The following is a 10,349-nucleotide window of genomic DNA, read 5'->3' as shown; positions in this document are numbered from 1 at the left end:
AGCTCCATGGGCAGAGGAGGGTGAAGGGCTGATCCCGCCTGGAAAAGAGCACAGCCGAGCATCCACCTTCTCCTGGTGGGAAAAACAATCCCCAGCGCATGGAAACAATCAGGGGCAAACACAGAATTCCCACGTTCCAGCTGGATCTGGCTCCAGAAGGACAATTCCCATCCCCTGGCCATCTGGATCCGATTCTTTTCCTGGAATTTGTCCTCCAACACATCCCAGGATTTATTTTTTTTCCCTCTCTGGCCCCACAAGCTGCTGTTGCTCCCGCTTTCCCTCTGCCCTAACCCTGTTTTTCCAGCTGATTTATGGAATCATCACCTCATTGATTTCCTGACAGCTGCCCTGACCTTTAGGATTTTATAAAATCCAGCTTTTTTCCACAGCTTTTTTTTTATTATTTTTTTACATTTCCCTGGGCCTTGGCAGCCCGGCGAAGGTGACGCAGGGAATTATTGTGGATTTTTCCGGCTCCTGGGAAGCGACAGGATCCGTGTGGGAAGGGGCTGGCAGCAGGAACTGCATCCATCACCTTTTCCAAGCGAAGGGCGAGCGACAGGAGGTGGATGGAGCCCTGCTGGGATGCCGGTGACGCAAGAAATTCCCTGGAAAAACAGCTTGCACACGGAATTAACCACAGCAGCTGAGTGGTTTGATCCCAAAAAAACCTTCATCCAGGCTCTGGGAATTTTGCTTTGCTCCCACTTTTCCTCTCCGGGGGAATCTCAGGGATTCACAGGCAATTTTGCCCCTAGAGAAGGGAAAGCGGTGGCAGATTGAAGGGAAAGCAGAGCCAAGAAATTCCCTGGAAAAACAGCTCACACATGGAATTAACAGGGATGGCAGCAGCCGAGTGGTTTGATCCCAAAAAAAAGCCTCATCCAGGCTCTGGGAATTTTGCTTTGCTCCCACTTTTCCTCTCCGGGGGAATCTCAGGGATTCACTGGGAATTTTGCCCCTGGAAAAGGAACAGGGATGGCAGCAGCCGAGTGGTTTGATCCCAAAAAAAAGCCTCATCCAGGCTCTGGGAATTTTGCTTTGCTCCCACTTTTTCTCCCCAGGAGGAACCTTAGGGATTCACTGAGAATCTTGCCCCGGGAAAAGGGAAAGCGGTGGCAGATTGAAGGGAAAGCAGAGCCAAGAAATTCCCTGGAAAAACAGCTTGCACATGGAATTAACCACAGCAGCTGAGTGGTTTGATCCCAAAAAAAACCTTAATCCAGGCTCCAGGAATTTTGCTTTGCTCCCACATTTCCTCTCCAGAAGAAATCTCAGGGGTTCACTGGGAATTCTGCCCCTGGAAAAGGGAAAGCAGTGGAAGATTGAAGGGAAAGCAGAGCCCAGGGGAAAGGGAATTAAATCAGTGCCGTATGGAAAGGGTTTTTTTTCCCAGAATTAGGATTCCAGTGAAAACACATGGAAACAGCCACAATTCCCAGCCGTGCGGAAAACCACAGCGTGGGAGGAGGGGGAAAAAATCCCCCAATCCCACTTTCCCCACTGGTGGCTCAGCGGGAAATCGGGAATGACGCCAATGCCGGGTGATAGGCAGGGAAGGACTGGGGCTTTCCAGCCTCTGGAATCCCGGAATTTCCTGGGAAGGACTGGGGCTTTCCAGCCTCTGGAATTCTGGAATTTCCTGGGATTTATGGGATCCTCCAGCACGGCTCTCCGGGGATCTCAGGAGCGGCTCCAGCAGGTTGGAAATCCCTGGAGTAAATCAGGATGGTGCCTCCGAGCAGTGGGAATTGCACGGAGAAAATGAAAATTGCTGCTGAGCTCCCGGCTCTGGGAGCTGCTCCCGACACAATTCCAGCCGGGAAAAATCCTGGGAAAGGCTTGGTGGAGGTTGGGATTCCTGCCAGAGTTCAGCTGTCCCCATGGGGAGGGGTTCGGGAGATGTCCCAGTGCCACCAACCCCTCCAAGAAGAGGAGACCAGTGCCACCAACCCCTTGGGGGAGGGGACCAATGCCCCGAGGTGTCCCCAGTGCCACCAACCCCTGTGTAGGGAGGAGACCAGTGCCCAGAGATGTCCCCAGTGCCGCCAACCCCTACACGGGGAGGGGACAAATGGCCTGAGGTGTCCCCAGAGCCACCAACCCTTTGGGGAAGGCCGTGGGCCCATAGGTGTCCTCAGAGCCACCAATCCCTGTGTAGGGAGGGGACCAATGCCCCAAGGTGTCCCCAGAGCCACCAACCCCTCTATGAGGAGGGGACCAGTGCCCAGAGATGTCCCCATTGCCACCAACCCCAACTTTGGGAGGGGACCAAGGCCCCAAGGTGTCCCCAGTGCCACCAACCCCCCCCACCCCAGGGAGGAGGGGACCAATGCCCGGAGGTGTCCCCAGAGCCACCAACCCTTGGGGAAGGCCGTGGGCCTAGAGGTGTCCCCAGAGCCACCAATACCAACTTTGGGAGGGAACCAAGGCCTGGAGATGTCCCCAGAGCCACCGATGCCTCTATGGGGAGGGGACCAGTATCCAGAGGTGTCCCCAGAGCCACCAACCACTACATGGGGAGGGGACCGATGGCCTGAGGTGTCCCCAATGCCACCAACCCCTTGCAAAGGCCACAGGCCCGGCTGCGCTCGCCCTTTGAGCCAACCCCAAAATTCCTTGGCTCATTTCCCCCTCTTCCCCGGCTTTGCCCTTTGGATCTCTCCAGGATTTTTGTGGACGAGCCCCTCCCCCTCCCCTGATGAGCAGCGCTAATGACAGCGCTAATTACGGAGCTCCATTAACCCCGGGAGCAGCGCCAGGGCCGCCTCTGACCGCGCCCTGCTCAACAAAACATCCACGAGCGATCCGCAACGCCCCCCGGAGAGCGCGAACCTTCCCGTAATTGCCCGTCCTCCTTCCCGGGGCTCTTAAAAGCTTTTCCGAGGAGGAGAACAGAGGCTCCTTGTCAGCCACGAGCCATTACCCGGCTGAGAGGAGCCGCCCGCCCTCGCCCGCCGCCTCGCTGGGCTTCGGAAATGTTGGATTTTCTGCTCCTTCCAGAGGCTTTCCTGCTTGGAGAGGTGGCTCTGAGGAGAGGGGACCGGTGCCACCATCTCTCTACGCAGGGAGTGGTGTCCCCAGTGCCACCAACCCGGCTGTGGGAAGAGGGATCAGTGCCCAGAGTTGTCCCCCCAGTGCCACCAAGCCCTCCACGGGGAGGGAACCAATGCCCAGAGATGTCCCCAGTGCCACCAACCCGGCTGTGGGAAGAAGGATCAGTGCCCAGAGTTGTCACCCCAGTGCCACCAAGCTCTTTTGGGGAGGGGACAAAGGCCTGGCTGTGTCCCCAGTGCCACCAAGCCCTCCATGGGGAGGGGGACCAATGTCCAGAGGTGTCCCCAGTGCCACCAACCCCACTGTGGGAAGGGGGGATCAGTGCCCAGAGGTGTCCCCCCAGTGCCACCAAGCCCTTCATGGGGAGGGAACCAATGTCCAGAGGTGTCCCCAGTGCCACCAACCCCACTGTGGGAAGAGGGATTGGTGCCCAGAGATGTCCTCAGTGCCACCAACCCCTTTTGGGGAGGGGACCAAGGCCTGGAGGTGTCCCCACTGCCACCAACCCCTTGGAGGGAAGGAGGATCCCAGTGCCCGGAGGTGTCCCCAGTGCCACCAACCCTGCTGTGGGAAGAGGGATTGGTGCCTGGAGGTGTCCCCAGTGCCACCAAACCCATTGTGGGAAGGGGAACCAATGCCCAGAGATGTCCCCAGTGCCACCAAGCCCTCCATGGCGTTCACATTCCCGACCCCGTGGGAGGCTCAGGGCAGCGCTGGGAGCCCCGTGGCGCTGCTGGGGGCGGATTTTAAGGAATCATTTTAGGAATATTTGATGTGGGATTCACACCCAGAAGCCCTCACAGCCACACCAGGCCCCAGCTGGAGTTCCCTGGTGTGGATTCCAAAGGAGCTGGAGCAGCTCCAGGTGGGAATGGTGGCGTGGGATGGCCTGGGGTCAGCGACAGCGCCATCCTGAGCACTCTACAGAGCTGGGAATACCAACCAAAAGGTTTGGGATGCTTGTTTTGGAAACCTGAGGGGCTTTGGGATTCTCCAGGAGCCTCATTTGCAATCATGGCCTGTCCCCACCCATGGGATGACGAGGCTGGAACAGCTTCAATCCAAACCCTTTCCCAACAAATTCAGTCCAAACCCTTTCCCAACAACTTCAATCCAAACCCTTTCCCAACAACCTCAATCCAAACCCTTTCCCAACAGCTTCAATCCAAACCCTTTCCCAACAAAATCAATCCAAACCCTCCCGCAGCAGCTCCTTCCTCACGTGCCCGAGATCAAACCGCTGCTGACTCACGACGCCTCATTAATGATTCGCCGGCAATTAATTCATCTCTTGATGCTGCTGGGTCGCTCCTGGGTGATTTGCATCCCTGGATCAGCGCCGATCACAGCCCCACATCCCCAACCCTGCTCTGATCAGCCAAGATTCTGTGTTTTTTCCTTGTTTTTTGCTCCAAGAGCTGAGCCTGGAGACCCCCATAGTTGGGGATGGGGCTGATCCAGCCTGGCACGGACGGGGCTGCTCAGATCAGGCACCATGAGGTGAAGGAATTTGGGATTTTCCCTCTGGAGCAGCTCCCGGGAACAGGTGGAGGCATTGAACGAGAAAAGCGTCGCGTTCTCCCTGGAAAACGGGAATTGGGCGATTTATGGAGCCACAAAGGCTCTGGCACTCCTCTGGCAGCCCCTTGGAGTGGCAGGAAAACCTCTGGAATGAGCTCCGAGGTGGAAAACCTGCGCAGGGCAACCCCAAAAAGCAGCAGGGAGAGAGGGGATTCAGAGAGACCCCAACCAAAGGCAGTGAAAGCCCCAAAGTTTCACCAGCTGGGCCCAAAAATTCGGAATTATTGGAGCAGGGGAACAAGAAAACAAAGGGGAAGCAGAGTCGGAGCAGTCAGGAGGGGGGAAACTGAGGCACGGGATAATTCTGTGTAGAAATCCACATTTTAAAAGCTCAAATCCAGTAAAAATTGATCCCACCAGAGCAGTTCCAGCCTCTGTTCCATGCTGGGATATTCAGCCCTCGGCAGATCCAGTTGGGGTCTGGAAAACTCTGACAAAAAAAAAAATCTGACAAAATCCGGATTTGGGGCCGGAAAGGCCTGGACAATGTCCCTTTGTCCCTGCCGCTGTCCCCGGAGGAGCTGGCAGTGAATCCAGGTCCTCCCTGATTCCGGCAGGGGAATTGTCTCCAGTTCCCTGCCTGATGCTTCCCGCAGGGGTTTGGAGGGAAGGGAATTCCAGGGTGGGCTGGGACAGGCACGGGAACTGGGGAAAGGAAGGGAAAAACACGGGAAATGTGCCCCAAGGGATGCTCCAAACACAACGTTCCCTGTCCCCATGGGTGCTCCAAACCCAACCTCCCCCTTTGGATGCTCCAACCCAACATTCCCAGCTCCAAAGATGCTCCAAACCCAACATTCCCAGCTCCAAGGGGTTCCCCAACCCCAACCTCCCCCGTTGGATGCTCCAGCCCCATTCCCCACCCCTTAATTCCCAGCAGGATCCTCTTTGCAGGGTCAAGCACCTTCCCCGCAGCCTTTTCCCTGTTTTTTTGGGGGGTTTGGGATGGGAATTTCACTCTGCAAGAGCCTCAAACTCTCCCCTCCTTCTTTCCCCGCCATCCACCCCCGATTTTCCATATTTTCGTGCCCTTCCTTTGTTCCGCCTCCTCCTTTCACACTTCTCCCACTTTCCCCTCCAAATGTCACTGCGGGAGAAGAAAAAGTTGGGCCGAGAACCCAAAAGACTCAAAAGCAACAGGGAAAAAAAACCCAACCAGGATTATTTTTAACAGGAATGGGAACAATTCCCACCCTAATGATTAGCTTGGATTTTTTTTTTTTTTTTCCCCTACCAGGAACAGCTCCTGGGATAAGGGAGAGGAGCAAAACCAGCAAGGAAAGGGCAGATTTTTCCTGGATTTTAATTGGATTTTTCTGCAAGGATCCAGCAGCTCCTCGTGTTCTTCTGGAGCGGTGGCACTTCCCATTTTTCCTGGGAATTTTGCTTTGGGCTGGGAGAGCCCCCAGCAGAGGAAGATTTGGGGCTCCATGGTGGAGAATGAGGGAATTGGGATCATTCCCAGATTTTCCCAGAGTCAGGCAGCTTTAATCAGCTCCCATCCATCCCAGATCCCTCTGGAAGGCCTCAGTTATCCCTGGATGAAAAGGAGCAGGATGAGGACAGCGGGATCTTCTCCATGTGCTGGGAAAACGGGATGGGATGGGCACAACGGGATGGGGATTCAGGATGGGAGAGGCTGGAGGGGCCACAGGTCCCCAGAAAACCACACCGTGCCTTCCCATGGAAATTCCAGGCTGGAAATACATTCCCGGTGCCTGGAGATGCTCAGGAATGTTAAACAGGAGCTGATAAACTGGGATAACACATTCCCAGTGCCTGGACATCACCACCAAACTGGGATAACGCATTCCCAACGCCTGGATATCATCAGGAATGTTCCATAAACCAGGAGAACACATTTCCTGTGCCTGGAGATGATCAGGGATGTTCCATAAACCAGGAGAACACATTCCCAGTGCCTGGAGATCCTCGGGAATGTTAAACAGGAGCTGCTAAACCAGGATAACACATTCCCAATGTCTGGAGATCATCAGGGATGTTCCATAAACTGGGATAACACATTCCCAGTGCCTGGAGATCACCAGGGATGTTCCACCAAACTGGGATAACACATTCCCAATTCCTGGAGATCACCAGGGATGTTCCACCAAACTGGGATAACACATTCCCAGTGCCTGGAGATCACCAGGGGGATAACACATTCCCAGTGCCTGGAGATGATCAGAAATGTTCCACTAAACCAGGATAATGCATTCCCAATGCCTGGAGATCTCAGGAATGTTCCACCAACTTCAGATAACACATTCCCAATGCCTGGAGATCACCACCAACCTGGGATAACATTCCCAGTGCCTGGAGATCATTCGAAATGTTCCACTAAACCAGGATAACACATTCCCAATCCCTAGAGATGATCAGGAATCTTCCACCAACCTGGGATAACACATTCCCGGTGCCTGGAACCCAAATAATCCTGAGCACCCAAACCAGGATAACCGAGGGTTCCACATCCAAGGATCCCAAATCCAGGTGCATCCCTCCCTTCCCATCCCCGCTCCCCCATGCTGACCTCCCTGCTCCCGCTTCTCCCGCGGCTCAGCACTTTTTCCATGTGAAATAAATGTTATTTTCTCCCCGGCCGGAGCCCAATTCATCTTCCTGTCAGGGGGAATCATGGCGAGAGGGCGAGAGCAGCAGCCAGCGAGTGCTTACACACGGAAAAATGGGATAACACAGCTCCCAGAAATCCTCCCTCCCCTGCTTGATCAGCCTCAAACGCAGCTTGGCAGAGAATTTAACCAGAAAAAAAAAAATAAAAAATGAAATGGGAAGTGGAAAAAGTGATCCCGGTCCCCTCCCCGGCCCCTTTTGTTCCGGAAAGCCCTGGGAGATTTTTATCTTCCCATAAAGTTTTATTGGAGCTGATGGTGGGAGGGAGATGCAATTAAACTCCCCCTAATCCCACACTCAACTCCAAGGCCCCGGTGGGAGATTGGGAACGGATCAAGGTGACAAATGAGGGCAGATAAATGGGAGCAGAGCAGGAGGAGGGAGGGCACGGAAAAAAACGGGATTTAATGGGGAAAGTCGGAGCCACTGGAACTGGGGATTCTGCCTTTCTGCAATGGGAGCTGGGAAAGCTGGAATTCAACATATCCAGGTGGGGCTGGGGATGGTCCAGGTGAGATAAAATAATTAATAGAGTCTTAATTATTATTTTTAATAGAATTCAAGTTTCTAAAAGGGTTCACCCCCTGAGGAACAATGTTCCTGCCAGAGCAAACAAAGCCAGGGATGTGTTTATCCAGCCATGAGAATGGATCCATGGCATTCCCAAATCCAGCAGCCCAGCCCCTCCTCATCCTCCATGGAAGATGAAGATCAGGGAATCATGGAATGCTTTGGGTTGGGAAGGGACCTAAATCCCATCCAGCTCCAATCCCAATACTTCCCATTATCCCAGGCTGATCCAGCCTGACCTTGGGCACTTCCAGGGATCCGGGGGCAGCCACAGCTCCTCTGGGAATTCCAGCCCAGCCCCTCATCACCCTCCCAGCCAGGAATTCCTTCCAAAATCCCATCTCCCTGTGCCCTCTGGAAGCCATTCCCTGTGTCCTGGCACTCCAGGCTCTCCTTCCCAGCACATTCCCAGTGTCCAGGGTTGTTCCTGCAGAACTCACAGATGGACAGGAAAACAAAATCCTGGAATGGTTTGGGCTGGAAGGACCTTAAATCCCATCCACGACACCTCCCTCTACTGCAGGTGGCTCCAACCTGGCCCTGGACACTTCCAGGGATGGAGCAGCCACAGCTTCTCCAGGAATTCCATCCCACTTTGCCCCAGCGCCCAACCCTGCGCTCCAACTTTTCCATCAAACCCCAGGAAGAGGCAAAACGAGGTGAATTCCCCCAAAAGCAGCTCGGGGCCGGTTTCCTGGGAACAGCTTCCCTGCAATCCACGTGCTCCCCTCCCGTTCCTCGGAGCAGAGCTGAGCCTGGCCTTGAGCAGGAGCTGCTGCTTTTAATTCCCTTCCCACTGAGTCACCCTCCCTTCCCTTCCCTTCCCTCCCGATCCGAGCGCGGCACTCCAACGCACCGCAGCTATTTTGACACACTGAGCAAATATCAATTAATTCGCCTCACAGAGAAGAGAAAAAAAAAAAAAAACACCACAAAACACAGGAGAAAGAAAAAAAAAAACCAACCCCGAAAAGAAAAGCTTAATTGAAAAAATCCCGGGCCAGATTCGCAGCCTGGCGTTTGCCAACACAGGCGAGGTTAAAACTCTGCTGTTCCTCAAGCGCTGCAGATTTTGCGGCTTCCCCGAGGAAAAGCTTTCTCTGGAGGAGCTGTGTGAGTCACCCGAGCCAGAACGGGGGGAAAAAGGGGGAAAAGAGGCGCTTCCAGAAGGGTCTCGCCTCCCACTGGCTGGTCTGGGAGAAGGGAGGTCATGGGAGGACCCCAAAGCTTGGACCCATCCCGAGGCTGAGGAAAAAGGATGAGGGCACGGATTTGGGGACCAGGGATGCTGCAGTTGTTGTGTTCCTCCCCAAACAGCCCCAAAACCCCAAACAGCCCCAAACCAAGCAGCTTTTGTGGGCCTCCTGTCACCTTCTCCTACATCCCCGGGGAAGAGCATTAATGGGAATAAATTCCCTGGCAGGAATTTAATGGGAATAAACAACCCCCGAATCCTCAGCCCCCGCAGAAGGATGGGATCGAGTCAATCAATGGCTTTGACTCACTGAATTATTTTGCTGTTAAAACGCAATTAACTGACGACTCCTGGCTTTGTTTGGGGGCTTTTCCTCCGCGAGGACGTCACCGGCACCAGGAGGGGACACAAAGGCTCCTGGCCCTCCTGCCAGTCGATTGTTGGAGCAGGAAACGGCACCAGGAATGAAATTCCAGAGTGCTTGGGGTGGGAATGGAGTTAAATCCCACCCTGCTCCACCTTCCGTTATCCCAGGTGATTCCAACCTGGCTTGGGACACTTCCAGGGATGCGGCAGCTGCAGTTTTCTATGGGAATCTCCCAAAATCCCTTCTATCCCTTCCTTGGGGCAGTGGGAAGCCATTCCCGTCTTTCCGAGTGTGATTTACTGCCAACACCCCCCACGCCCAAAAAAAAATCTGCGGTGGGAAAAGAGGAATAAAAAAAAAATCCCCACACCCCAAAAAATCTGTTCACGCTCTGACACCCCTAATTAGGGCCACCCTTGGAGCGGCACAGGAGGGATTCTGAATTCCAAGGAAAAGGCAGAACGTGCCAGACTCGCCGTATTTTTAGCCACACTTCCCACCCCCCTCTCGCCGCCCTCTGCTCTTCACAGCTGCCCCGAGCCGGGAGCGTCAGCGCTTCCCGAGTGAGAACGGGAGCAGAGAAAGGTTATCCAAGCTGTCAGGAAGGGTTTTTTCCCCTCTCCCGGAGACGGGAAAGCAGCGGGATGTGTTCGGCGTTGGCGCTAACGAGGAGCGGGTCCTGACGCTGAGCGCGGGTGACACCGGGGACGGGCCTTGGTGGCAGCGAATTCCCGCGGTGCCTGAGCAGATTATCCCGGGTGTCTGGCACTGGGAAGCCCTGTTGCGTTGTGATTTCAGGGTTTACCTCAGAACCTCGGGTCCCTACCCTGATAATTCCATCCCAGGTGTGTCAGTCACCTCTCCTTTCCCCTCCCAGCACTGTCTGTCACTCCTGGAATTCCAGAATTGGCAGATCCAAAGGATGCCCTCTACCCCTGGGGG

This window comes from Geospiza fortis, unplaced genomic scaffold, assembly GCF_000277835.1.
Source record: "Geospiza fortis unplaced genomic scaffold, GeoFor_1.0 scaffold617, whole genome shotgun sequence".
NCBI classification, from domain to species: Eukaryota; Metazoa; Chordata; class Aves; order Passeriformes; family Thraupidae; genus Geospiza; species Geospiza fortis.
This window is presented reverse-complemented; position numbering follows the sequence as displayed.